Genomic DNA, 26625 nt, shown 5'->3' with positions numbered 1-26625 from the left:
TAATAAATTATGTATACTGTAAATCCAAGAACAACCACTAAGAAAATAACTAATATATATTAGTTTGTGTGCCTATAAAACAAAAAGTTAAGTGGCAGCCACAAATCCAACCATATCAACAATAAAATTAGATATTAATGTATTAAACAATTCAATCAAAAAGATTGTTAGACTGGATAAAAACAGCAATAATATCAAAAATATGCTATCAATGGGAGACACACTTTAGATTCAAAGATACAAACAGAATGGAAGTAAAAATATGCCATACAAACAGCAATGCAGGAAAGGAAAAATAGTTACATTAATATCAGAGAAAATATACTGCTGAAATGTAAAAAAAATCATGTTACTAGAAGTAAAGAGAGTCATTGAACAATTGACCAACTTAAATCATACGAAGTAGGTTCTCCAACCACAAAGAAATGAATTTAGGAATTAATAACAAAAGGAAATTTGGAAAATTCACAAATAGATAGAATGTAAGTAACATTCCTAAATAACTTATGGCTGCAGGAAGGGAGGGAGGGAGGGGGGGGGGAGGGAGGAAGGGAGGGAGGGAGGGAGGGAGGAAGGGAGGGAGGGAGGGAGGAAGGAAGGAAGGAAGGAAGGTTAGAAAATGCTTTGAGATGAAGAGAAAACAAAACTTATTAAGATAGAGTGTAAGCAACTAATTAAGAGATGATTATATCTGTAAACACTTACATTAAAAAAGAAGAAATAATCAAATCAATAGCATCATCTTTCACCTGAAGACAGTGGCAAAGGAAAGACAAATGAAATCTAAAGCAAGCAGAATGAAGGAAATAATAAAGATCAGTATACAGATTACTGAAATAAAGAACAGGAAAACAGTGCAGAAAATCAACAAAATAGACAATGATAAACCCTCAGCAAGGCTAACCCAGAAAAAAGAAGAAAGACTAAAATTATTAAAATAAAAAATGAGAGACCATCCAACCAACCTTACAGAAATGAAAAGAATCGTAAGGAATACTATGAACTGTATGCCAACAAACTGGAAAATTCATATGAAATGGACAGATTCTAAAAGATGCAAACTACCAAAATCGACTCAAGAATAAACAGACACTCTGAATAGACCTACAATAAATACAGATAATTACCTAGCAATTTTAAAACTTCCAACAAATAAAACACTATTGCCAGATGGTTCCACTGCTGAATTCTACCAAATATTTATAAAAGGTATTAATTCTTCATAAAGTTCCAAAAATTAGGAGTAATGCTTCTCAATTCATTCTGTAAGGTCAATTCCTAAGGCCTGCATATATTCCCATAGTATGTCCTATTCCAGATAAATAGAACACCAACACCAAAACAGTATACCTGATACCAAAACTAGATAATGGGATGGAAAAGAAAACTAAAGACAAATAACTCTTGTAAATTTATATGCAAAATCCTCAACAAAATCCTGTCAAAAAATAGGTCACAAGAAAAAAATCCATAATAAAATGAAATTTTTTCCATGAACGCAAGGCACATTTAACATTCAAAAACCAACGTAATACACCTTATCAATAGAATTTAGAACAAAATTACACAATTATCTTAGAGATGCCCAAAAACATGTGACAAATCCCAAAAACTTTCATGATAAAAACTCTCAATAAAGCAAAAATAGAAGGAAACTTCCTCAATCTGATAAATGACATGTTCAAAAAAAAAAAAAAAAAAACCATTGTTATCATTGTACTTAGTGGTGAAAGCCTCAATGCTTTCCCTCTAAAGTTAGGAACAAATAGGGATGTCCACTCTCACCATATTTATTCAACATTATACTGGAGATTCTAGCTAGAACAAGGAGGCAAAAATAAAAATAAAAAAACTAAACAACAAAAACAACAAGAAGCATCCGGATTGTAAAAGAAGTAAATTTACCTCTATTTGCAGATGACATGATCTTGCACCTAGAAAAGTCTAGGAATACACACACACACACACACACACACACACATCTATTCGTGGTGTGTTTTCCTTATTGAGCATGACAAGTAAGAAGGGTAAATTGTTACACTATGCTTTCCTCTGTCTCTCAAATTCCCCTGATAGGTTATGTGACTAGCTCTGGAATACAGACTATATTATTATGAGGAATTTTTAAAAGTACACTGTATCTTTGCTATAGAATAATGCTTTTATTTTTCTATAGTTATAGACACTTGCCACCACAGTCAGAAGTTCAGGATAAAAGAAACGAGGGATTTAAAATTCCACAAGTCAGACAATGGTAAAGAAAGAGTTAATATGAATCTACTCTCAGCCAGATTCAGGTAGAATATAAGATGCAGGAGGAGAGTGGGACTTGAGAGTCACTGCGTATTTAACAGCAACACACACCCAAGAGTAAGTAAGGACCTCAGCAGAAGATTAGTGTTCAGTGCCTAAGTTTTTTTAATTTTTTTTTATTTGAGCATAGTTGATACACAATGTTATATTAGTTTCAGAACATAGAGATTCAACAAGTTTATACATTATGCCATGCTCACAGCATCTGTCACCATAGAAGACTATTACAGTGTCATTGACTATATTCTTTATGTAGTATTTTTATTCTGGTGTCTTATTTATTCCATAATTGGAAGACTGTATTTCTCACTCCCTTTCACCCATTTTGCCCATCCCCCACTCCTCCCCCCTTGGCAACCATCATTTTGTTCTCCATATTTATAGGTCTGATTCTGCCTTCTGTTTATTCATTTCTTTTTTTAGATTCCACATAAGTGAAATTATATGGCTTTTGCCTTTCTCAGTTTGACTTATTTTATTGAGCGTAACACCCTCTAGGTCTATCCATGTTGTTGCAAATGGCACAATCTCATCCTTTTTATGGGTGTGCAATATTCCATTATATAAGTATATATACTTATATACTAAGTATATAAGAGCCTAAGGTTTTCAGGCTCTCTGCTTACTGATCAGTAAATTATCAATTGTGTCATGATTCTGAAGTACAATCTGGAGTGCAGAACCAGCAAGGCAAAACGCAGTGAGGAAGCAGGAAGCAAGGATTAGGCAAGTGAGATGAAAATCCACATATAAAGCTACCACAATAATTGTTTATTAAAGTCCAGATTTTCATATTTAACCCTTGTAATTTAATACATTCATTTGATACACATTTACTGGTCTATTATGTGTCAGACCCTAAGAACATGAAGGTATACAAGAGATAAGGTCTTTCTGCCAGTGTTATACATGCCTGTTTCTAAAGTCCAATCCCCAACTTACCTGTTTCTAAAGTCCAATCCCCAACTTACCATATTTTTCACGGATGGAAGAACTCTGAAACCTATACATCAAATCATCATGAAACAACTAAATATATTTGTCCAAATTTTTCAAACTAAGTTATAATATATAACTCCTGTCAGCATTTTATTCGGCAAATGTAGACAACCAAAATAATCTTAAGTTTGTTTCTGTATTATATATGTGGTTTTTTTGCCTGCAAAGCTATGTTGACAATATTAGAAATTTTATAGTAAACGATAGCCTCCAATACATGATAAGAAACTGCTTTATTCTAAAAATCAGATCAAGTACGCTTTCCTTTAAAGTAAGTAAAACATAAATAAAAACCAGATGGCTTCAAAATGAAAGAAGGAGCAAACATTTCATATAGATACGAAATACATATGAAAATAAAAAATATATATGAAAATAACTGTACGATCAATTTAGTATCCCAGATATCTCCCTATAAATATGTAATATACTTATTATATATTCCTATTTATACATGTTTATCTAGTCTAGATTTATACTATGCTAAGGTCACTTTTATTCTCTTCTTGGTATAAAAATAGATGTTTTCAAAATCCACCACAAATCTAAGTAGTAGTAATGCCAATTTTAAATTCACTATATATTTTTTCAGTTACTTTTCAGACTAAAATCCCATTTTTACAACAGAGTTAGTTTATATGTTAGTTTTTAAATCACACTTTAAGATAAAATCTGATGGGGCACCTGGGGGCTCAGTTGGTAGAGCATGTGACTCTTGATCTCAAGCTTGTAAGTTCGAGCCCCACGTTGGGAGTAGCGATTACTTAAAAATAAATTCTTTAAAATAAAATCTGATGGTGTGAAAAGTATTGGTCACTTCAGTACTCAGAGCACTCCAATTCTCACTGCAAGGTTTTCTTCAATACTTTTCCAAAGTTACATTTTCCATCCATACTTTTCCTAAGATTATTGTGAATTATTATTCAGATAGTAACCAGTACATATCCACAACTACAAATTCCCCTTTACGTGTCCTCAACTCTACTACTTCAGGATTTGATAGCACTTTCTTGCCCAATGTTTAAGGTACATACTAATTTTGATAACTAAATCTGGTATTACACAGTTCAAACATTTATATGGAAATCCAACCTATCAGCTCATAAAAATGTTTCCCATTTTATACATATCCAGTATGTTCTTTTAGTTTCTAATCCTGATTAATACATAGAAACTTTTTTAAAATTCCCCAAAATACACTATTTGTTTGGTAGGGAAAAATCAAAAGTTTTATTGAATCCTAAATCCAAGTTTTTGGTGATTGTACGTGTGTGTGTATATACATGCATGTTGTGAACAAGTTGGAAAGCTATACTCTTGGCAAAAAAAAAATAAAAGAGCAACAGAGAGCCATGTTGGCTATGAAAGTTCTATTTATCAGCTCCGCCATCTGTCTATCCCTCAGACTCTATTCTACCACATATGGGTCTTATTTTAAAATTAAAAAAAAACAAAACAAAACAAAACAAAAAACCCTTCAGACTAGCCCAAAGCTCACTTAACCTATAGAATGCAAACTATGCAAGCAGATAAAATGTTAGGTCTCACATTCAAATTCCAATAGAAATACTCACAAGTAGCAAGGGTCAGATAACAGCAAAGAGACAAAGAAAATGAGCTCATTAGTAATTTTCCTCATCTTGCCAACCCATACAATTCATCTCGGCTCCACTTTGGATCACTCTGAATTCTGTTCTTTGCTTATCTATGCACTCCTTTTGTTAATCTCATCAGGGCCCATGGTGATAACACTCAAATCTATGTATTCATCCCAGAATGCTTCCAGTACTTCAGACTTACTCGTGCCAATGGCTTATTTTTTATCTCCATAAGGATGTCTAATAGGTATTACATTGTACTACATTGTACATTGTATTACACTGTATATGAAATTACCATTTTTAATGGTCAAAAATTGAATACAAGCAATTTCACATAGTTCAAACTAATATTTAAACTTAACTTGGCTCTAACAAGACCCTGAATTTCTCACTCCCACCATCAAATCTGTTCTACCTCCTGTTCCTCCTTCTCAATAAATTGCATCATCATCCACCAGCATACTCAACAAAAGTCAAGGAGCAATCCAGGATTCCTGTTTTCATTCACCATCCACATCTTACCCATTGCAGAGAAAGCTACATGGTTTCACCTCTGACTTGGCAATAGCACACCTCGCCTCTCTGGGACTGCTGCTTCCATTCTTACCTCCACAATACGTACTCCACAGAGCTACAAGAGTTACCTTCATATCCACCTTCTGACTGATTCCATATAATGGCTTCTAGCTGCACATAATTTTATCCCTCTTACATAATCTGACCCAGGCTCGACTTCTAACCTCATTACCTACCACTCTGCTACTACTGTTAGGAACACTAACATCCTTTGCCTAGGTTAGCAATCTCCTCCCCAACTTGAAGTTGTAATGTGACTGACTCTTTTGGCCAATAAAACTGCAGTTTAAAATCTAACCTCCATAGGGAAACCTTGCCTAACGGTCCAAACCAAAGAGGCTGCTTTGTCTCTCTCAATCACATTACCTCATTTTAACTTTCTGCGTAATCCTTATCACTACCTGCTATTTTTATCCCATTTTCCCAATTGATTATTCATGTCTTTCCAAACTGAAAATAAGCTTCATGAAAGCAGGGATTGTGTCCATCTTGTTCACTGATGTACCCCTGAGACTAGAATACTAAGCATCAGCAGAAACTCAATAAATATTCCCGGAATTAATGAATTTTTACTGAAAACAAGAGGCAAACATATTCATTTGTATATCAGTCAGCAAGGCACTTAAAATTAGAATGAAGTACAGAAACAAAAGCACATGGCAATGAAGATTAGGACTTGGAATCAGACTAAACTGGGTTGAAATTCCATTTGCCAATTTTAAACTGTGTGATCTGGAAAAACAAGTTTGACTTGTGTGAGCCTTAATTTCCTCATGTGCAAAATGAAGATACATAAACATACACGATTTTTAAGCACAAAAGTGTTGAAAATCAAAATGGTTATGTATGAAATGCAACTGTAAAATTGCCAATGCTTAATAAAGGTTTTTTTTTTTTTTTCATTCCCCTACCAATCCACAATCAGCCACAGGATGTCAGCTGATCAACTGGTTTGTAATCCTAGTGAACTGTAATGCCAGCTCATGTGAGAAGGGTAACTATTTCAAGATAACTAAATATTTAGAAAACAGTATTAATTATCTTCTCTATCATTTCTACTTATATTTATTCCCTAAGGAGAAAAAAGGAAAGCTGCTTATTCTGTCCAATTTTCCTAGGCTACTAGAGTCCTCGTGGTTACAATATTTTATGTGTTCTAGGATATCTTAATTAGATAGATAAGCCCAGCATTTCAAAGCTGAACATCATCATTGCCATGGACCGTTTTACAAATACCATTTTACAAATACCAGAAGGAGAGTGTATTATGAAACTGGCCCGAAGGAATTCAGCAATAAGGTCAAAATCAGTATCCCTAAACAACTATTTCAACTAAAAATTCTTCACATATGGATGGATCTAATCACTTGGAAACGTAACACAAATGTTACCTTAATGTACAATGCTCATTTTTTGCACAATTGCTCTGATTTTTACAATACATACAGATAAAATGCTATGGTTAATTCTCAACCAACAGTGGGCTGTTACAAGAGCATGTAATAAACACAACCTACCAAGAATGTCTTTTTCTTGAACTCTGACTTCTGAGGAGGAAGTTAAAAAGAAAAGATTAAAGATTCCAACACACTCTTTAGTTTAGAGAAAGGGTCAGCCACCAGCTTAACTCTTCCAGATGAGCAGATTAACTACATCATGGAAGAGCCAAGAGCAATATCAGTCTAAATTTACTCAAGAATGAAGTCATTGCATACATATTTACCCTAAAGGCAAAATTTAAAATGTCTTAACAATGCTATCCAGAGTTTTAAAGAGTCAAACAAGGGAATCAGTAGTCCTTTTGTAATATTTAAAATCCCCTTGATATTCTCCCCACAAGAATCAGAATATTAATAATTTTCACTTACATCAAATAATCTGCATCAAATAGACTTTGGTATTTAAAAATAAAAGTAGGAACATTTGTTGAGCATCTTCTTTGTGACAGATACTTTTTCATTTATTATTCTAGTTAATCGTCACAAAAATCTTACATGAGAGATGCTATTGCTTTTATTTTGTAGCTGAAGACACATGGCTTAGTGAGATTACTCAACTTGGCTACATTCATAGAGCTAATGATAGAGCTGGAATTCAAGCCAGGTTGGATGACTCAAAAGCTCATTCTCTATTCACTTGGTCATGATACCTCTACTCACATTTCTAGGCAATTTTTAGAACTTAAACTTGTTTCTGGATCTTTCTGACAAAGCATTTGACCTCTGCCCAAGGGTATCACACTACCTCACTGCAAAAAATTTGATGAATTTTTCTAATGCTGAACCATTTATGAAGGCTTTTACTAATCAAAATGTAATATGGCGTATTCTAAATCTGTAAAATACGTATATTGTCACAATATACTCATTAAGAGAAAATGGTGACAAAACATTTAAGAAGCTTACTTTCTAATAGGAAAGGTAAGAGATAGACCTGAAAATATTTAATATATTTGTTGGTATAATGAGATTATAGAAAACAAAAAGGACATCTAATAATTCACTACTGTGATAATTATTTTCATTACTGTACTACTTAAGAAGTAATGCTGGAGAAATAAGAATCTATAAATAAGCCACAAAGATGAAAGGCACAGTTAATTTTTGTTATGTGAGCCAAGAGGGAAACATGAAAATACCAGCAAAAGCCTTAATAGCAAAAAGAAAATTCTCCACTGTAGGAAATAAATTATTTTTTAAAATTATGACATATTTGCCTTTCTGACTCATATTTCATCTATATTTATACTTTAAGAGAAGTATAAATTGAGAGATTACAGATCTAATAGGAATTACCAACTGAGTATTCATTTTTTTAAAAAGATTTATTTATTTATTTGTTTGTTTGTTTGTTTATTTATTTGAGAGAGAGAGAAAGAGACCACGAGCAGGGGAGGAGCAGAGGGAGAGGAAGAGAAGCAGATTCCTGAGTATGGAGCTCGACATGAGGCTCGACACAGGGCTCCACGCAGAACTCAGTCTCAGGATCATGACCTGAGCTGAAATCAAGAGCTGGACCCTTAACTGGCTGACCCACCCAGATGCCCTGGGTCTTCAGTCTTTAACACAGAAGTTAGTAAAATTATTATGTTCTTAACATCTAAAGAACCAATGCTTTAATTATTTTTTAACTTTTAGAAGTCACACTGTATAGTGGAAAGAACCTAGGTTTTGGGGATGTACAATCTGGCATTTGTATTTCTGTTCATGACTTTCGGCTGTGTGACAATGTCCAAGTCCCTGTTGTGTCTGAACTTCCATTTAAAACTAAGAAGTCCGTCCACAAGGAGGAGACGCAGTATCCCTTCCTGAGTGTGAAGCTGACTCTGGGTGTTGGTTTTGCGGCTGCCCTTTGTCCTTGATGATCGTTCTTCTCCTCCTCAGGGGGAGTTAGAGGGAAGGGATAGCATCTGAGTGGTTTCTCTAATAATTTAAAAAAGTAAAAATAAAATAAAACTAAGAAACCCTGAATAATGCGTATCTTAGAGGACAAGTAAAAGGACAAAGACCATTCTGTATATATTGGTTGTACTTAGAGTATGCTCAATAAATGCTATCTATAATTACTTGATACCCTTTATAACCAATGGGGGAAAAAATAACTTACTGCTTTCAAAAAGCTTAATTTTTACAGAACCATGGAAATCATGCATTTTGTGAACATCTGTTAATTGAAAACCTACCATATTATTTATTAGTCCCATGTTCTTGTCCATCCTTTCATCTTTTCGTTCTAAATAAGTTACACATTTTTGGCTCAATTATTTTGTACATTTCTTACTACTGCAGCCAAAGCAAACAAAATATCTACAGTTAAAAAGCTACAGATTTTAAGTTCATTAAAGTTGGGAATAATCTCTGAGGATAATCCTACATCCACTACAATATGTAATGCTTTGTTATATTCATGGTAGATGGAGATGAATTCATTCATAGACCTTATTATCATACACTAAATTCAGGGTGAGTAGATTTTACCTCGATGTTAGAAGATTTTAGAAAAGCATTTCATGCCAAGGCATATTTCTTGTCCTATAATCATTCCATTACTTATTTTATAAATGTGGATCATAATGGCTTTTATAACATCACCTATTTTCCACACTACAAATAAACTATTTGTACTTAAGTATTAGTTTCTCAATTCTCATGTTCCCGCAACACTCTTTTAAAAATGTAATTGCAAGCAATTTATCTGTTGCATTTATTCATGTTGGAATTTTTTAAACATGTATAATAAGATACCCACCCTCTCCTTCTTTCTTTTACCTAAAGAGGGGAGGGGAGGGGAGTACCTGAGCAAAGATTATAAATCTAAAGCAAATTGCCAAAGCAATTATAGTCTTTCCATTGAAGTTTTTTTCCCCCTTTCACATAAGAAAGAATAAAACATTTATAACAAAACTGTTCTATGGCCTAGGTGGTAGAAAAATTTGCTTGCCAATGGTAATTCCCACATTAAAGCAACAACAGACATAAATATTGTAAGTGACTTAGCACATTGCTTTGACTTGGTACATAATAAACCAGTTTTTTCCAGGAATTATTAATTAGTATATATCTTTTCAAGCACTATATTTGACACCTGTACACCTGTATAACTATCTCTTGCATATATACACTGTATATAATGGTTGATAATGATATATGATTATGAATGTATATGAATATGAATGTAAATTATAGCATCTATAGAACACCAGGAAGCAGTCACTAATAACTTTTTTTTCACATAAAACACAATAATGGTTGTACTAATAGCAAAGAAAAAAAAATGACTGACTAGTAACAAATTGATCTATGCACTTGCATGTTCCTCAGTGCCTCAAAATCAATATTGCTCTTTAGCTTTGCCAAATGAACTGTGTGCTATTTCTAGTGCAGACTCTAGGGGTAAACAGTTTCCTCACTTCCTTATAAAACAGATCCAAATGGCTCTAATTAGAATAGAGTTTATTGACACTCCATGAATTCCTTCCACTGAGATTGTTCAACACTTAATCTAAAGAATGTGGGCATACACATAGTGGCATAAAAAGACAAGCTTCCCATCCTGCAGCAGAGAGCGAGAGGTGGTGTCTATGAAAGACAGTGAAAAATTAGCATAGTCCTAAACTCCGCTATTGAAAGCAAGGACAATGCAACTAATCAGGAGAGACAAGTACAAAGGGCTAAAAGTAGGGCACCTGCAAACAACATGATATTCTCAAGGCAACAGGAATTGTAAGTTTTGCTGTAACATTAGCTACAATTAGCATCCAAATGTGAGGCAATGTGTGCCAGTTAAGGATTTTAACTGCTTCCCAGCTCCAAATGCACCCTTCAATAAATACATGCTTTGTGATCATAGATGGGTTTCCTTTAAGCATTTCTCCTTTACAATGAGCCGGATGTTGCACTTCCCCGATAGAGAACGCTGGAGGGATACTGAACAAAGGGTCTGTCCCATGATTTCTATCTCCAGGCGGATCAGCAGTTTGGGAGCAGTTGTGAAGATATTCAGTGGGGCTCTGCTCCAGCCACGTGTGGAGGCCAGATCATGTAGTTCCTCACCAATCTTGCAGCCTCAGCCTGGAATAATCTTTCTGAGGCCCATTTCAAGGGAAACTCCCAATAGCGCTGAAAAGGAAAGGAATTGTCTCTGTATGCCTGGGTTTCTCCTACCTGAACCTCCTCCAGTCCCACAACAGGCTTGGGAGTGGGGGGCCCAACCCCTCTGACATTCAACTACAGCTTTAATTGCTGGTGTTCCACCTGCTCTCCCTGCCACCAGGTTATCCAGAGACCATGGACCACCTCTGGAAGCATGGCCAAACCCATAAACTTCTCTGGTATCCAATGAGATGAATCACACCTTTTCTCAAAGGATCTTAACCCTTTCCAAGTTTGTCCTTCCCTGGTATACTCCCTCAGCTGTAGGGTATCTCATAGGTTTCCCTAGCTATCATAGTTCTTCTGTTGTCACAGTTTAAGAAATTTTTATATTAAACTTGTTTGACCTACTATGGTGTCCACCTCCTGACCAGACTGATTGATACACAATTCCACCAAAACCTAGTATCAAATCAATCTGATTGTGATTTGCATTTTGAAACAATTATAAGCTACATCTAAGCATAAATAAAAATATAAAATTGATCAATTTGTTGAAAAGGTAATGTTAGAAATTGACTACACATAATACCAAGTAAATGAGTGATTTTGAATATGAGTGAATAGTATGGCTTAAGTTTCAAATATGTAACAGCAATCAGTTTTTTACATTGATGTACCCATCTTTCTATGTCAAAGATCAATGCATAAAGTGCAGTACATGTTCCAGTACCACGGAAGTGATCAATATCCCTGGCCGTAGCCTTCAAAATGATTACTTAGGAAGATTAACTCCTATGGGATGTAGGTGCATTGTTTCCTAATTAATGTTCAAAGTGTGTTTTATTATGTGAAACAATTCCTAAAAATATGTTTTTAGGAATCTCCTGATTCTAGAGGAAATCCACCAACATCATAGCTAAAATGAACTCTTTACAGAAGACTTCATTCCTCCAAAGCACCATTAGAGACAAAAAAAGTAAAATACAAAAATATTCTTAATATTATAGGGACCACATTTTTCAAAGCATGTATCCTTGTCTAATTCTTAGAGATTGAGAGAGAGAGAGAGAGAGAGAGAATGTGTATGTGTGTGTGAAAGTGGTAGGGAATACCCTTGGCAAAAAAAGTCATATCCAACAATATAGCTCTGTTTCCAGGGCAGTATCAGCCCAGCAACAGAAACTAATTTGAAGTTAAAAACAAAGCAATAACAAATCCTCCATCTTAGGCACAGTATTTCATGGAAAATGTTCACTGTGCATTAGTTTTCTTTTGGCAAAGCTTGTTTTCCCCACATGACCTTTCAATACCATTTGTAGAACGCCAGACTGAGCTCTCTAATGCCCCTCAAGCTTTACTTCATTAAGAACTTTCTGTAATCTAAAGGAAACATGTTGTGAAGAACCTTAATCAGCCCTCCAACAGAAGAAATGATTAATAAACCCCTAGACTATTTGATCAGTGGCGTGCCATTCCTGGAGTTTATAGTAGGATATCACCATACTCCTGCCACCCATTATCCTAGATAAACAATTGAAGTTATTTAAAGTACAAGGGCTTCAAAGAAAGGTTTGACTTTTTGAGCTATAATAATTATTTTTTTTACGAACAATGTATTTTGACAGCATTTTACGTTTCTTATCAGCACCCTGGGATAATATAGGTTCTCATTACCAGCACCTCGTCCAGGAATATTCTGTTTCTGCTGTTGAAGGCTCTGATAAACATACAATCACTTTAACAAACACTCTAGGGAGCAGGACACACGATTTTGATTAAGAAAACTGTTGAATATTAACTAGCGGTGCTCACTGAGACAATAGCTGATCAACTTGTCCTTGAAAAACACTACACTAAACCTATTTTCAGGGAAAAATGTTAGTGTTTGACAGCTGCCTCAGCTCTGGGAACCTGGAATGCATCTTATTATTGCAGTAGTAGGCTTTCAATAAAATCACCACAATTAAGGTGCTGTCATTATTTTCAATTTAAAAGTTCTCCTTTCACAGGTTAATAAATTCAGACAAAAAAATCGGCTCTGTAGTAGCATTCTGTAGCATTTTCATTTTTGAAGGCTCCCTAAATAGCTTATGGTTTTCACTGATTATTTTCTAAATCATTGTTTTGCTTTGTTTTAATTTTCTAAGGACTTATGAACTAAAGTTTTCTATGGCTGTGTAAAGATAAAAAATGATTTAACCTATTTAATAAAGTACTTAATGAAATACTTGAAAAAGCTACTGAGAAATATTCCCATTAGTCTGCTCAAACATGAACTCTGAATTCAACTACTTTCAAACATCATCTGCCTAAACAGATCTGCAGCAAAAGAAAAAGATATAAAAACAACACAACGACAACAACAAATTACCTAGGAAATTATCCCTAAACTTTGCACAAACATTTCTTACACATCCTGTTAAAATGAAATTAAAACATTAAGTCAAGATGGGGGCACCTGGGTGGTGCATTCGTTAAGCCTCTGCCTTCGGCTCAGGGCGTGATCCCAGCGTTCTGGGATCAAGCCCCACATCAGGCTCCTCCACTAGGAGCCTGCTTCTTCCTCTCCCATTCCCCCTGCTTGTATTCCCTCTCTCGCTGGCTGTCTCTATCTCTGTCAAATAGATAAATAAAATCTTAAAAAAAAAAAAAAACCATTAAGTGAAGATGACAATCAAATACTCATAAACACTAATATTTAAAAATGCCATTTGTCATCCCTACAAACTTTTGAAAGCTCTTCCTCTACAATTTTTACTACACTAGGAGAGCATTAGCATCTCCATGTAAGAGGTATGAACTCCCACTACAAACTAAAAAATGAAGATCAGAAATGTAAAGCAACTATATTTTATTTCTCTCTGCACTGTTCTGTGATCGTTATACAATCCATAGATAAAGTGCTTTACAATATACTCTGGCATGTAGCTCAGAAAATAACAAAATACAGATCTATGTATGATGTTTAAACACAGTAACTTTATCAGGCTGTTCTTTATGCATCATATACTAACATATTTTGCTTTCACTGCAACTTTAAAATTAAGGAAAAAAAATTTAAAAGAAACATTAACCACATACCTACAAAACAGCATCCTAACATGCATGCATATGTCAGAATATTAAAAATATAAATACAGCCCAAATTCACATATTTATGTTTGTTAAATAAAATTATATTCCTCATGCAATTTATTGGAGAAAAAAATGAGTCCTGGAGGCAAATTCATTCTATAAATCTATGTATTTGACACACCAAGAAGCTCACCCTGTCTGAAAAGCAAGTCTTTAAGTATTATTTACCAATCTTCATTTTCTTAATTAGAAATAAAACACAAAACAAAACTCACAATTACTATTGTAGGCGAGATGGAAATATAAACTTGCCTTGTACTCAAACAAGAAAACTGACTGCTTTATCCTTAAAGGAAAAAAAAAGTAATCCCTGACAAAGAAGATCTTGATCATGATCTTAATACAACTTTTTTTTTTTTTGCTAGACTACCTGTAAACAATAAAAGAACAAAAAGTACAGGGAAAGAAAGAAAGAAAGAAAGAAAGAAAGAAAGAAAGAAAGAAAGAAAGAAAGAAAGAAAGAGAGAAAGAAAGAAAGAAAGAAAGAAAGAAAGAAAGAAAGAAAAGAGGGAGGGAGAGGGGAGCAAAGCCAAGCAAAGCTAAGCTAAGCTAAGCTTCTGGCTTATTAGAACTAAGAGCTCTTTTCCCCCCATATGCTTTTCTCAATTAAAAAAAATCAAGCAGGCTTTTGTTTTCAGTTAAGACAATAAAGAATTCAGCAATGTGCCATTCTTTTCCTCCAGTTAAACTTTTTGTTTTGCCTGTCCTTAATGAGTAGAGGTTTGTAAATTTTCATGCTATTTCCTTATTTTCCAGTTTGAGACAACATTGCCTCCTTGTTAGTGTTGGAAGCAAAAGTAAGAAGAAGGAGGAAAAGAAGAGGAAGGAGGGAGGGAGGGAGGGTGGGAGGGAGGGAGGGAGGGAGGGATCACTCCCAGGAACAAAATCACCTTGCCCCTGTAAGCATTTTGACATGAATTGTATGAATTACTGATAGGGCTTCAAAGTAAAATTTGGCTTTTTGACCTCTAGTAAATCACACTGAAACCACCCACACTAAATAGCAAAGTTGTTTATTAAGTAATTCTTTAAAAATTAGCATGATTCAATTCTTGCACAGATAAGTGTGTATTCATGATTATAAAATTTAAGTGCTTTTTATTATTTTTTCAAACTAAAATATCTCATGTAATGAGGCTTTCATATTAAGACTAAATTATGTTCATTCTAGGATTCAAGTGTTTACAACTTATGTTTCCAGGGCTAGTGGGGCATTGCAAGAAGGAAGAAAGAGCCTCTGAGGGAAAGAAATCCCTAGGAAAGAAGAAAAATGAGAATTGAGGTGCACATGTTTGGTTCAAGGACAGTTGTCCCAGATGCTAGGGAAGATAAAACATACCTCCAACCATCATCTCTCCCAGGCTCCATGGCCTGAAGCCTGAGTCCTAAGGCAAAGGATCTACAGGTAATAAGCAAGTGAAATCTAAAAAGCAGCTGCTTGTCTACAGAATCACCCTGGGACACTGAGAGCCCAAGGCATCCGCACACTGGCACTGGCAAGAGCAGAGCTGGCAGTGTTGGCAGCAGCACTAATGACAGCAGCAGTGTGGTTAGTGATAACAGCACGTTTGGCAGCAGCAAGAGTTCCTTTAGCCCCCTGCACATCCGCTCCCTGCTCCTTGAGCATCCACAGCCAGATCTAGATGGCAGCAGAAGTGGCCAACAATAGCAGCAGCAGCAGCGCCTCCCCATGCTGACCAGTGACACTTCTGGCTCTCAGTGCCTGATAGCAAGCAAAGCCAGAACAGCAGTCTACCTAACATAGAGCTCATGACAGCACAGACCTTAAAGTCAGCCATAGCTGGACTAAAACCCAAGCACTACCATTTATGAGCTACAGTGACATTGCTCAAATTAATTAACCTTTATAAATCTAAGATTTCTTATGTGTAAAATGGAAACAATAATACTCCCAGCTAAAATGAGCACTGTGATAATTACTGAGATAATTTACATAGAGAGCATAGTATTTGGCAGATGACTGAAGCTCAATAAAGGTGGTTTTAAAAATAAAAGACAGGGTCACCTGGGTAGCTCAGTTGGTTAAGCATCTGCCTTCGGCTCAGGTCATGATCCCGGGGTCTTGGGATCAAGCCTTGTGTCAGGCTCCTTGCTCAATGGGGAGACTGCTTCTCCCTCTGCCTGTTGTTTCCCCTGCTTGTACGTGTCCTCTCTCTCTCCCCCTCTCAAATAAATAAATAAATCTAAAAAATAAATAAATAAATAAATAAATGACAAGAGGGCACCTGTCTGGCTTAGCTGGAATAGCATGCAACTCTTGATCTTGGGGTTCTGAGTTCAAGCCCCATGTTGGGTGCAGAATTACTTAAATAAATAAAAAAATAAAATAGAAAATAAAAATAAAAGACAAATCAAAACCTCCATGTGCCATGAGGGCTATGTCTTATCGCCAGGTTTCATGCAAAAATATACCCAGGAATTCCAAAAGTTATCTCAAAAGAACGTGAGAGAGTTCATTTGGAATATGCATGGCCCCAGAGAGATGTTATATTTTGGTTGTTATTTTTGCCCCAGTTTTGGAGTATTTTTGTTTTGCTTTGTTTTTTGGTTTTTTGTTTGTTTATCATTTTTATTTGTGTTATTCCAGGTCCAGAATCACAGGCTGGCCTAATAACCATATTTTCTGACTTTTATAACTCCAAACTGTCAGTCATCATTCGTTTTCCACTCACATGACATTAGCACCACATTAAAAACAAAACAAAACAAAACCAAAAACAAAAACAAACTTTATGGGGAGCCTAGGTGCCTCATTTGCTTAAGCATCTTCCTTCCGCTCAGGGTCCTGCCTGGCGGGGAGCCTGCTTCTCCCTCTCCCTCTGCCTGCAGCTCCCCCTACTTGTGCTCTCTCTCTCTCTCCCTGTGTCAAATAAATAAATAAAATCTTAAAAAAAAAAAAAAACTTTAAAGAACTTTATTCCAACTCAAAATTAATAAATTAATTTGTTATTGAAGAAATTTAAAGAAATTTTTATTTCTTGTAGAATTCTTAGAATTCCATATATATCTTCAGAGATGCATAATTTAAGTGTCCATATTTCAAAACTGATTATTTGTTATTTGTTATGTGATAATTATGCAAAATATGGGTGCACTGTTCATATTAATAAGAGACATATCGAGAAGAGCAAAATAGAAGATTACTTTCCAAATTATAACAAAGAGCACCAGGACTGGAAATTTTTCTACTCCTCCTTCTTTAATCATCTTCAACGTTAGTGTTATCCGCCCAGAAAACATGTGTGTTGAAAAAAGCTTAATTTAAATAGATATATTTTACTAGACACTGATATATTTCCATCTTTTTGTGGTTATTTCAGCAGATTCAAATGACTTCAGATAGTTACAAATATTAGTAAATGAATTAAATTTTAAGGAAAATATAAATAAATGCACCTTTGCAATTTTGAAGAAAATACAGATTTTCCAAAATATAATATTTGTAATTTAGACAGGTGCCTCCTTTACCCCCAAAGGTATCTCATGTCTTAGTTCTTAGAATTGTAAAATAATTATCCAACTCTTCCTAGGAGCAATTAGACCACAGAGCATAACATTATAGAATTGCAGAATTAGAAGACAGCTTAAAATCCTTCTAAATTGACCAATCTGTCAGTTTAGTTCTGCCAGCTGCATCCTGCTCAGGTCCTAACAGAAGCAGATGGTGAACCAGAATTAGGAGTACAATGTTCACTGAGGAGTATCACGCATGAAAGGCAAAAAGGAAGAAACAGGATTATGCAGGTGAAACCTTCAGACCACAAAGGGATCCTCTACTTGTGAAAGAGGGTAGGAAGAAGAAAAATATAGGGAATGCAATGTAGATCTCATGACGTCTTAACCAATCTAACAGGAAGCTCCAGAGCAGACGGCCTGTCAGAAGAGTCCTGCACTGACAGAAATGCCCAGGCTGCTACTACCCCATCACGCTCAGCCATTGGCTGGGAGATGACCTACCAGAGCAGGGCCTTCACTTGAATGCTGCAGAGTATATCCTAAAGGTTATGCAGCTAAACCTGCTGGCTAACAATACTTCTCACAGCTGAAGAACAAGTAGCACTTTCTTGAAGGGAGGCCAACCAGCTTGACTCCAGGACCGCCACACATCTCAACAACATGGAAGCCAAAGCACCCTGACTATCCAGCAATGCAGTGTACTACCTTCATTGGTGCCTATGCCATTTTTGACAGGCCATTGCATATGGAAAGTTCCATGTTTAATTTCAATGTGAGGAAAGCTTCATCGTTTTGAAGTTAAATGTATTCATTCATATGTGGCTTTCCAATCATGTTTTCTTTCTAGTCCTTGAATTTTCAAAACCAGTTGTATTCCTTTTAGCAAAGCAGTCTTCAGATAGCTAAAAATCATTTTCTTATTCTGCTTGAATTTTCATTTGTCCAGTTTTAACACTCCAAATTCCTTTAACTTCTCCAGACTGCCTTTCCTGGAGGAATTACAACCTTACCCTGGTGAGGTCTCAGTATCTTGGGATTAGCATAAAGATGATAGAAAATAATACTCAGTCTTCAGTATATGGAGACAAATTTGGAAGTCAGTAAATATTGCATGTATCTATTTTGACTTAACAAAACACCCCAAAACTTAATGACTTAAAACAACAAGCATTTATTTGCTTATGATTCTACAATCTGAGATAAATCCAAGTGACTTGTTTGTTTGTTTGTTTGTTTGGCTGGTCTCACTTAGGTCACTTATGAAGGAGCAGTCCCTCTGGAGGCTCATCTGGGGATAAAGTCTAAACTGGCTTCCCTGCCATACCCAGTGCTTCAGCTGGGACGGTCAAAACAACTGCTGGTTAACATGTACCTCTCCGGGAGCCTGAGTGGCTCAGTTGCTGAAGCATCTGCCTTCAGCTCAGGTCATGATCCCAGAGTCCTGGGATGGAGCCCCGACACAGGGTCCCTGCTCTAGTGGGGAGGCTGCATCTCCCTCTGTCCCCAGCTCGTGCTCGCTCGCTCTCTCTCTCGCTATCTCTCTCAAATAAATAAATAAAATCTTGAAAAAAAATGTATCTTTCTCTCTCTCTCCTTCCTCACAGGCTTTCTGGTAGGGTAGTCAACCACATTACAACGGTGCTATAGGAGTCCAAGAAAGGAAAAGTGGTAACTGCCAGACTAAAAGTTCAAGCCATTAGTTGGCATAGCATTTTTATTTATTTTATTTTTTTTTTAAGATTTTATTTATTTATTTGACAGAGATAGAAACAGCCAGCGAGAAAGGGAACACAAGCAGAGGGAGTGGGAGAAGAAGAAGCAGGCTCATAGTGGAGGAGCCTAATGTGGGGCTCGATCCCATAATGCCGGGATCACGCCCTGAGCCGAAGGCAGACGCTTAACCGCTGTGCCACCCAGGTGCCCCTGACATAGCATTTTTAAACCATGCAAGTCCACAGCTGTCTCCTGGATTCAAGAGGAGGAGGCATAGCTTCCATCCCTTAATGAGAGGAGCAGCAAAGTATTTGTGGCCAAGTTTAATCCACCACTGGGGCAACGCTGTTAGTAAGCCAGTAGTACACTTGAAGCATCAATCTTCAGCGACAGAGATGACACAGACATGAGGGGGGAAAAACAGGAAAAGAAAGTGGGCGGTGGCCCTGACAGAGCAAGTAGGTTCTATATCAAAGATAGGAGCAAAGGAAAAAACTGAGTTTGCAACCAAATCCAGCAATAACCTACAAGTACAGCTTTAGAGTTTTACTGAAATAAAACCAAAGACCAGTTGCAGCATTACTAGATGCATGACACTGGCCTCGTTTCATAGCCTTTATGAGCCTCATTTTCTTCAACTGTCAAGTAGAGAATACAGTATCTACCTCCTCAGGTTTATATGAGTATCAAATAAGGTAATGGAGCTATAGAAATCTGCCTTTCTCCTGACTGGGGCTTCTAGTTGGGGTTTTCTTTTCCTTTTTATTTGTCTTTGAAGGCCACTTTGGACTCATGAAAGGTTGGTTATTCAAAGGGTAGAAGCAGGGGAAGCTGAACTAAATTTGGCAGAGGCCACGGGCTTGTCTTATGACCGGAAAGTTATGTGCATGTGGGAGTTTTGAGGGCCTGTATATTGAACCATTAAGGGCTTCCTAAATATACAAGTCAGAGACGAGAAGCCCCTGGAAAATTCAGTCATCTGCAAGTATACTAATAAGGGCTGGCCTAATTAAGATCTCATTACCTGCTTTTGTACCTCTGAGCCTCTTGACTACTAAAACTGGCAACAGCCCTCTGTAACATTTTTAAACATACAAATTACAAATACTATCACTTGTCTATTTAAAAAATTCTGTGTTGAGGGGCTATTACTTGCCAAGCATTACACACAGCTGTGAAAAAGACAAAAAGCCCCTCCTCGTGAATATATAAACACATTAGGCATTTTATTCAATAATCATTGTACGTGCTGTACATTGTAATCATCTTTTCACAAATAAAATTTTTAGGAAACTAAAAAAAACATGTTATAGTAGACTAGAATAGCAAATGATAAGACACAGACGATAAAACTTCCTCCCACAAAAATCACTTTCATTGGAGTGAGAGATTTTTAACTTAAACCTATTTTCATTGAACAATGCAGCATCCTGAACAATGTCTTTAAAATCACTTCAGATTTTTGTTAGGTGATGCTGATATCCCACAAAGCAAAGTAACTGAAAAGAAACGATTAAAAAAAAATTAACAAAAATGCAAATCCTGATAATCCGTTGTAATGTATTGACCTCAAGAGTCAGCCTTTTTTCTCTATCTTCTGGTGAATGCTGGAGCGCTAACTAGGAACTCAATCGGATTAGCTGGGTTGGGTACACAGCTGAATACAGTATCCCTTATCAATAAGACTTTAATGATGCTGCTACCCAGAAACTCCAACCTATCTCAAATAAATAAATAAATAATGATTTTTAAAAGTGCTAGGATAATATCACAAAGGGCAACTTTCCAATCTAATTATTCAACACGTATTTACTGAACACATTTTATCTCACTACGCACCGTGAATACAAAGATAAGCAAAACGTTATTTAACTTCATGAAGTCATCAAAATCTAATTGTCAAGAAAATCAATTTTGGATTATTTTTGGTTTTTTCCCTTTTTTCCAGCTTTTCTTATGATAAAATGGTCATCTACTGATAAGTTTAAAGTGTATTATGTGATGATTTGAGACACACATATATTGTAATGTGATTACCATAGTATGGTTAGGTAACACCTCCATCACCTCACAAAATTAACATTTGTTGTAAAACATTTAAGATTTACTCTCTTAGCAACTTTCAAGTATGTAATACCGTATCGTTAACTCTAATCACCATGCTATGCATTATATCCCCAGACTCTATTCACCTTACAAATGGAAGTTTGTACCCTTTGACCAATATCTCCATGTATTTCCCAACCCCCAGCCCTGGCTACCATCATTTTACTCTGTTTCTAGGAGTTCAGCCTTATTAGGTTTCACATATAAGTGAGATCATATGGTATTTGTCTTTTTCTGACTTACTTCACTTGCCACAATGCCCTCAAGGTCCATCATGTTATCACAAATAGGATTTTCTTCTTTTTCATAGCCAAATAACACTCTGTTGTATATGTACATATACCACATCTTCTTCATCTAGGCATCTATCAATGGACACTTCATTTTTTTTCCCCTTATCTTGGCTGTTGTGAATAATGTTGCAATAAACAGGGATGCAGATACCACTTTGAGATAATGATTCCATTCCCTTCAGATACTCATTCAGAAGTGAGATCCCGTAATTCTATTTTTAATTTTTTTGAGGAACCTCTATACTGCTTTCTATAGTGGCTGTAACAATTCACATCCCCTCTAACAGTGCACAAGAGTTCCCTTTTCTCTACATTCTCACCGACATTTGTTATCTCTCATCTTTTTGATACTAGCCAAGAAATATTAATTGTGTTTATTTTGATTCTCATAAGACAAATAAGCTGAGAAACCATGTAAAAGACAGTCTATAATTTGGGGCCTACAACTGCACGAGCTTCTTCTACCTATGCCAAATTCAGTGTAATACAGAGATTTTTTAGTTATATGGTTTCTTCTAGATCCAAAATAATGTCACTAAAGTCACTGGATTAATTGTGTTCACATTTCACATACTCCCTGCAGTATGAGTCCTACAAGGTCATAAAACAAGTGTTCTGACACCAAACCCACCTTTTTCTCTCTACTTGTGACATCCCTGAGAATTTCTAGTCCATATTACACTCCAGTGATCAGTGTCCACATGAATCTCTCATGTTAAAATTCAATGCAATCCCACATTCACATATGTTGTGTTTGTAGTCTATAGTATTCTTAGCCACTTAATTGGCTCTTAGTTCCCTCCATTAACACAAATAATGAAGAGTTAGTTATTTCCACGAAAGCTAAAATATGGAGAAATACTACTTCATTCTGCATCTCTTATAAACACTTTGAAATAAACATGGTCTTTCACCACATTCTTAAAGTCTTATGACCAAAAGTACATAGTGAAAAAAATAAATATGAATTGTTTTAAACACAGAAAGTCAATCCAAAAAGGCTACATACTGTATTATTCCATTAATATAACATTTTTGAAATGACAAGAGTTTAAAAATGAATTATGTATTAGTGGTTTCCCCAGATTAAGGATGGGGTATGCGGACAGAAGGGAGGTAGATATGGATCTATAAGGGGAACTTATGTATCTTGTGGTGATAGAACTGTTTGGTATCTTGACCAACCTACACATATGAAAAAATATGTATAACTAAATACACACACACACACGCGCACACACACACACACACACACACACACACAAATGAGTACAAAACTGGTGAAATCTGAATAAGATTGGTGGATTATATCGAAGAAAATGGCCTAGGTGCATTACTGAATAAAAATTTTGCAAGATATTAGCACCGGGGGGAGGGGGGGAGAACAGGGCAAAGGATTCACAGAATTTCTATATCAGCTGCATATAATCTACAATTAGCTCAATAAAAGCTTCAATAAAAAAAAACCACAGAAAGCATGTTTTCATAAGAGTACCAACATGAAATGACATAATATAAAAGTTATTCATATAAATATAAAATATATAAATATGAAACATATTTAAAAACATAAGGAAAAGCAAATTAAATATTTTTAAAATGTTGTAGTAACAAAAAGACAAAGAGCACTTTGAAAGTACATACCAATATAAATAGCATTTTTAAGCTGTATGATCTGTTTTCTTGTTCCAATACCCATATTTTCTTTTGGAAACAATATGCTAAGCCAAATTTTCAAAGCAACTCCTAAATCCAGCCAAGCCCAAACTTGCCTTTAAGAACAGAAGCAATGCTGTTAAAACAATTCATCCCCTGAACTATACACATAACTCCTACTACCAACAATGAGGAATGTTTAAATGTGGTCGCATGAATTATGAGGTGAGAGAGAAGTAAGGAAAATTAATTACAGGAGCACAAAAGATTGGAATGGATCCAAAGCATATTTTAAATTCCAAATCTTTTATGGAGGTCTCTCTTTTAATACGCTAATCAAGACAAGACAAAGAAGGTCCTAGGAAGATCCCACTTAAATATGTACCTGTCCAAATACAGGACACATCTGCCTAATTCTGCCTTTAAACCAGGGCTGCCTATTCATTCACCTGGCCATCAACTCTCCACAACGAGGCCTCAATCATCTAGCATTAGTCTCAATAATTACATTGATTCTATTATTAGGGTAACCATATGTCAAAGTTCACTTGAGACATTACTAGTTTATACATGTTGTTCCAGCACTATTACAAAAACAATGCCCCTTTTCACTTTCAAATGTTCCTGTTTGAACAATATTTTGTAAAGTTACCTTATTTATTATGGTGGCCCCGCTTTTTCAAGCTGACCTCTATTATCCAAGTTTGGCATTCACCTATTTGGTGGGAAAGTACTGAGTAAAAAGAAATCAGACTAGGGTGACAACATGGTAGACGAATTCATTTATTAAAATAAACTAAAATTATATTATTTTAAATAAACTTTTATATACTTCTTGGCACTGGCATCTACCCCATTCCCAAGCCTACAGACCTAAAAAATTAAAGAAGGTGATGAATGTTCAAGCTTTCTTGGAGAACCTTTGGAGGGACTATTCAATAAACTAGGGAAGGAGGTTACTTTAACTTGATAGGAAAAGTCACGATTGAAATTTCATAGACAATACTTAGAATGTGCTTTGTAAATACTCTTTAAGAGGTGCCAAAAACCTAGTGAATACACACAATGTCCTTTTCAAGGTAGGTGAATCAGGTGTGTTACCTTTCCTTGGCCAAAAATAAAACCAGTTTCCACCTTGGCACAGAGAGATATAGCAGAAAATGTGAAAACACACAAAAATACTGGAAAGAATAAGACTTCTCTGATCTAGGGGTTTCACAAAGCCACTCACATCTTTCTCAGCTAACTCAGGATTATTTCTCATGAACATACCCAGCCCAGAAATCACTCCCATAGACTTATTTGCTTTACTACACTGGCCTGAGAAACCCACTCTTTGATCTTTTGATGTGTTTGCATTACTGTCGTAAAGAGTAAACATAGGAGTCATTCTTAGAATATTACACAGGAAAAAAAAAATAACTTAGGGTTTTTGATATGGATTTGATATAGCTATGTTTTATTCAATTAACCATAGTAAAAGCAGTCAGGACCAGTCCTACTTGATATGCAATGTATGGAAAACAAATAAATAACTCTTCATCATTTGGCTTTTATTTCTTGTCCTCTATTAGCTCAGTTCTAAAATCATTTCTACATCTTCTGTCAAAGTCTACTTACAGAAGAGATTATAATCATTCATACCACACCACAACATTTAAGAAGACTTAAGGAATAACTCATCCCAGGAATTTATTGTATATATTTTAATAGTGATAAAGTTTTGAGTTTCGCATGAGTAGAATTTCAAGGATCAATAAGTGACAAGAGAAGAAATTCGGTGGACATCAGATGCTTGTGTTTGTAATATGCTGTCTACTGCACTGTTTACATGTGAAATTGTCTGGTACAAGTCTTGGTATATGGCAAGTACTGTATAAATGTGCTAAATTTTTAAAATTCTATAAGATTATCCCATCATCATGGACAAGATATCTAGTTCATCTAAATACAAATTAGCTCTGGGGCACCTGGGTGGCACAGCGGTTAAGCGTCTGCCTCCGGCTCAGGGCGTGATCCCGGCGTTATGGGATTGAGCCCCACATCAGGCTCCTCCGCCATGAGCCTGCTTCTTCCTCTCCCACTCCCCCTGCTTGTGTTCCCTCTCTCGCTGGCTGTCTCTATCCTGTCGAATAAATAAATAAAATCTTTTAAAAAATAAATAAATAAATACAAATTAGCTCTGAATGCATTTCAAAAGTATACAACTTCCATACACACTAAGCATCAAGAAAACATCACTTATGCATCTTATAGGTAGTTAACTTCTCTCTCCACAGTGTTCCCAAGATTATCTTTTCTTATGTCATTATGGGGTATATCCTTACTAAAATTCTGCAATACTTTGAGAGCTCATGCATTCTATTTTCTGTTCCTCAACCTAAGGTCTAAACTATTTAAGTGAAAAATTGATACCATAACTTGCTATTGTCAAAATAATGATTTCTTTAAAGCATATAAAATGGCATAAAGATAATATTGTTTGCTAAAAATCAATTCCATATCATACAAATTTAATTTCAAAATTATCCTCAATACTTTAAAAAGCCAAATTATATCACAACTAATTTTACCAAATAACTAAGTTAGCATATATTTATATAAATAGGTATTGATTTTTTCCATTAAAAGAGAGGAAAAAATGGAAGAAAAATAAAAATCAAGGATACTAAAATAATGAATTTTTATATATTATGGTACAAGGATATATCTAATTGCTTCCGATCACTTCTATTTTTTTGAAACAGTACACATATCTATAATGATCAGGGCCAGCTCTAGCTGGTTCTTACAGATAGTCTCTGCAAACTGTCGGTTGCCTGGTAAATTAAAGTGATTCATCAATGTCATTGCTGCCGCAAATACACAAGATCAGCTAGTGGAGATGGATACGAAGTACAGAAAAGGTGCCAGCTGTGTTAGATGCTTGAATTTTTTTTTCCAGACAGGATATACACTTCATACATGCTGAAGTCTATCAAACCTGATTTCTGTTTTTTATGTTGTCAGAAATCCTTTTTATTAAAATCTTTCTAAGAACGATAGCTGAAGTCCCTGAAAAAGACACAGCACATTAAATATCCTTAATAGTTATATTTTCTTCCAAAGTCAAAAGTAAATCAATTAAAAATATAAACAGAGATTCATGTGCAGGAGGAAATG

The 26625-nt window shown here is 35.6% G+C and overlaps 1 protein-coding gene and 1 pseudogene across 6 annotated transcripts in view; one reads left to right on the top strand and one right to left on the bottom strand.

Annotated features, from left to right (window-relative positions):
• CCSER1 (coiled-coil serine rich protein 1) overlaps window positions 1-26625 on the bottom strand; it is a 1292599-nt gene that overhangs the window by 1190806 nt on the left and 75168 nt on the right. The window lies entirely within an intron of this gene.
• LOC113263313 (small nucleolar RNA U3) lies at window positions 8717-8907 on the top strand (annotated as a pseudogene).

This window comes from Ursus arctos, unplaced genomic scaffold (genome assembly GCF_023065955.2).
Source record: "Ursus arctos isolate Adak ecotype North America unplaced genomic scaffold, UrsArc2.0 scaffold_9, whole genome shotgun sequence".
Classification (NCBI taxonomy): domain Eukaryota; kingdom Metazoa; phylum Chordata; class Mammalia; order Carnivora; family Ursidae; genus Ursus; species Ursus arctos.
This window is presented reverse-complemented; position numbering and strand designations above follow the sequence as displayed.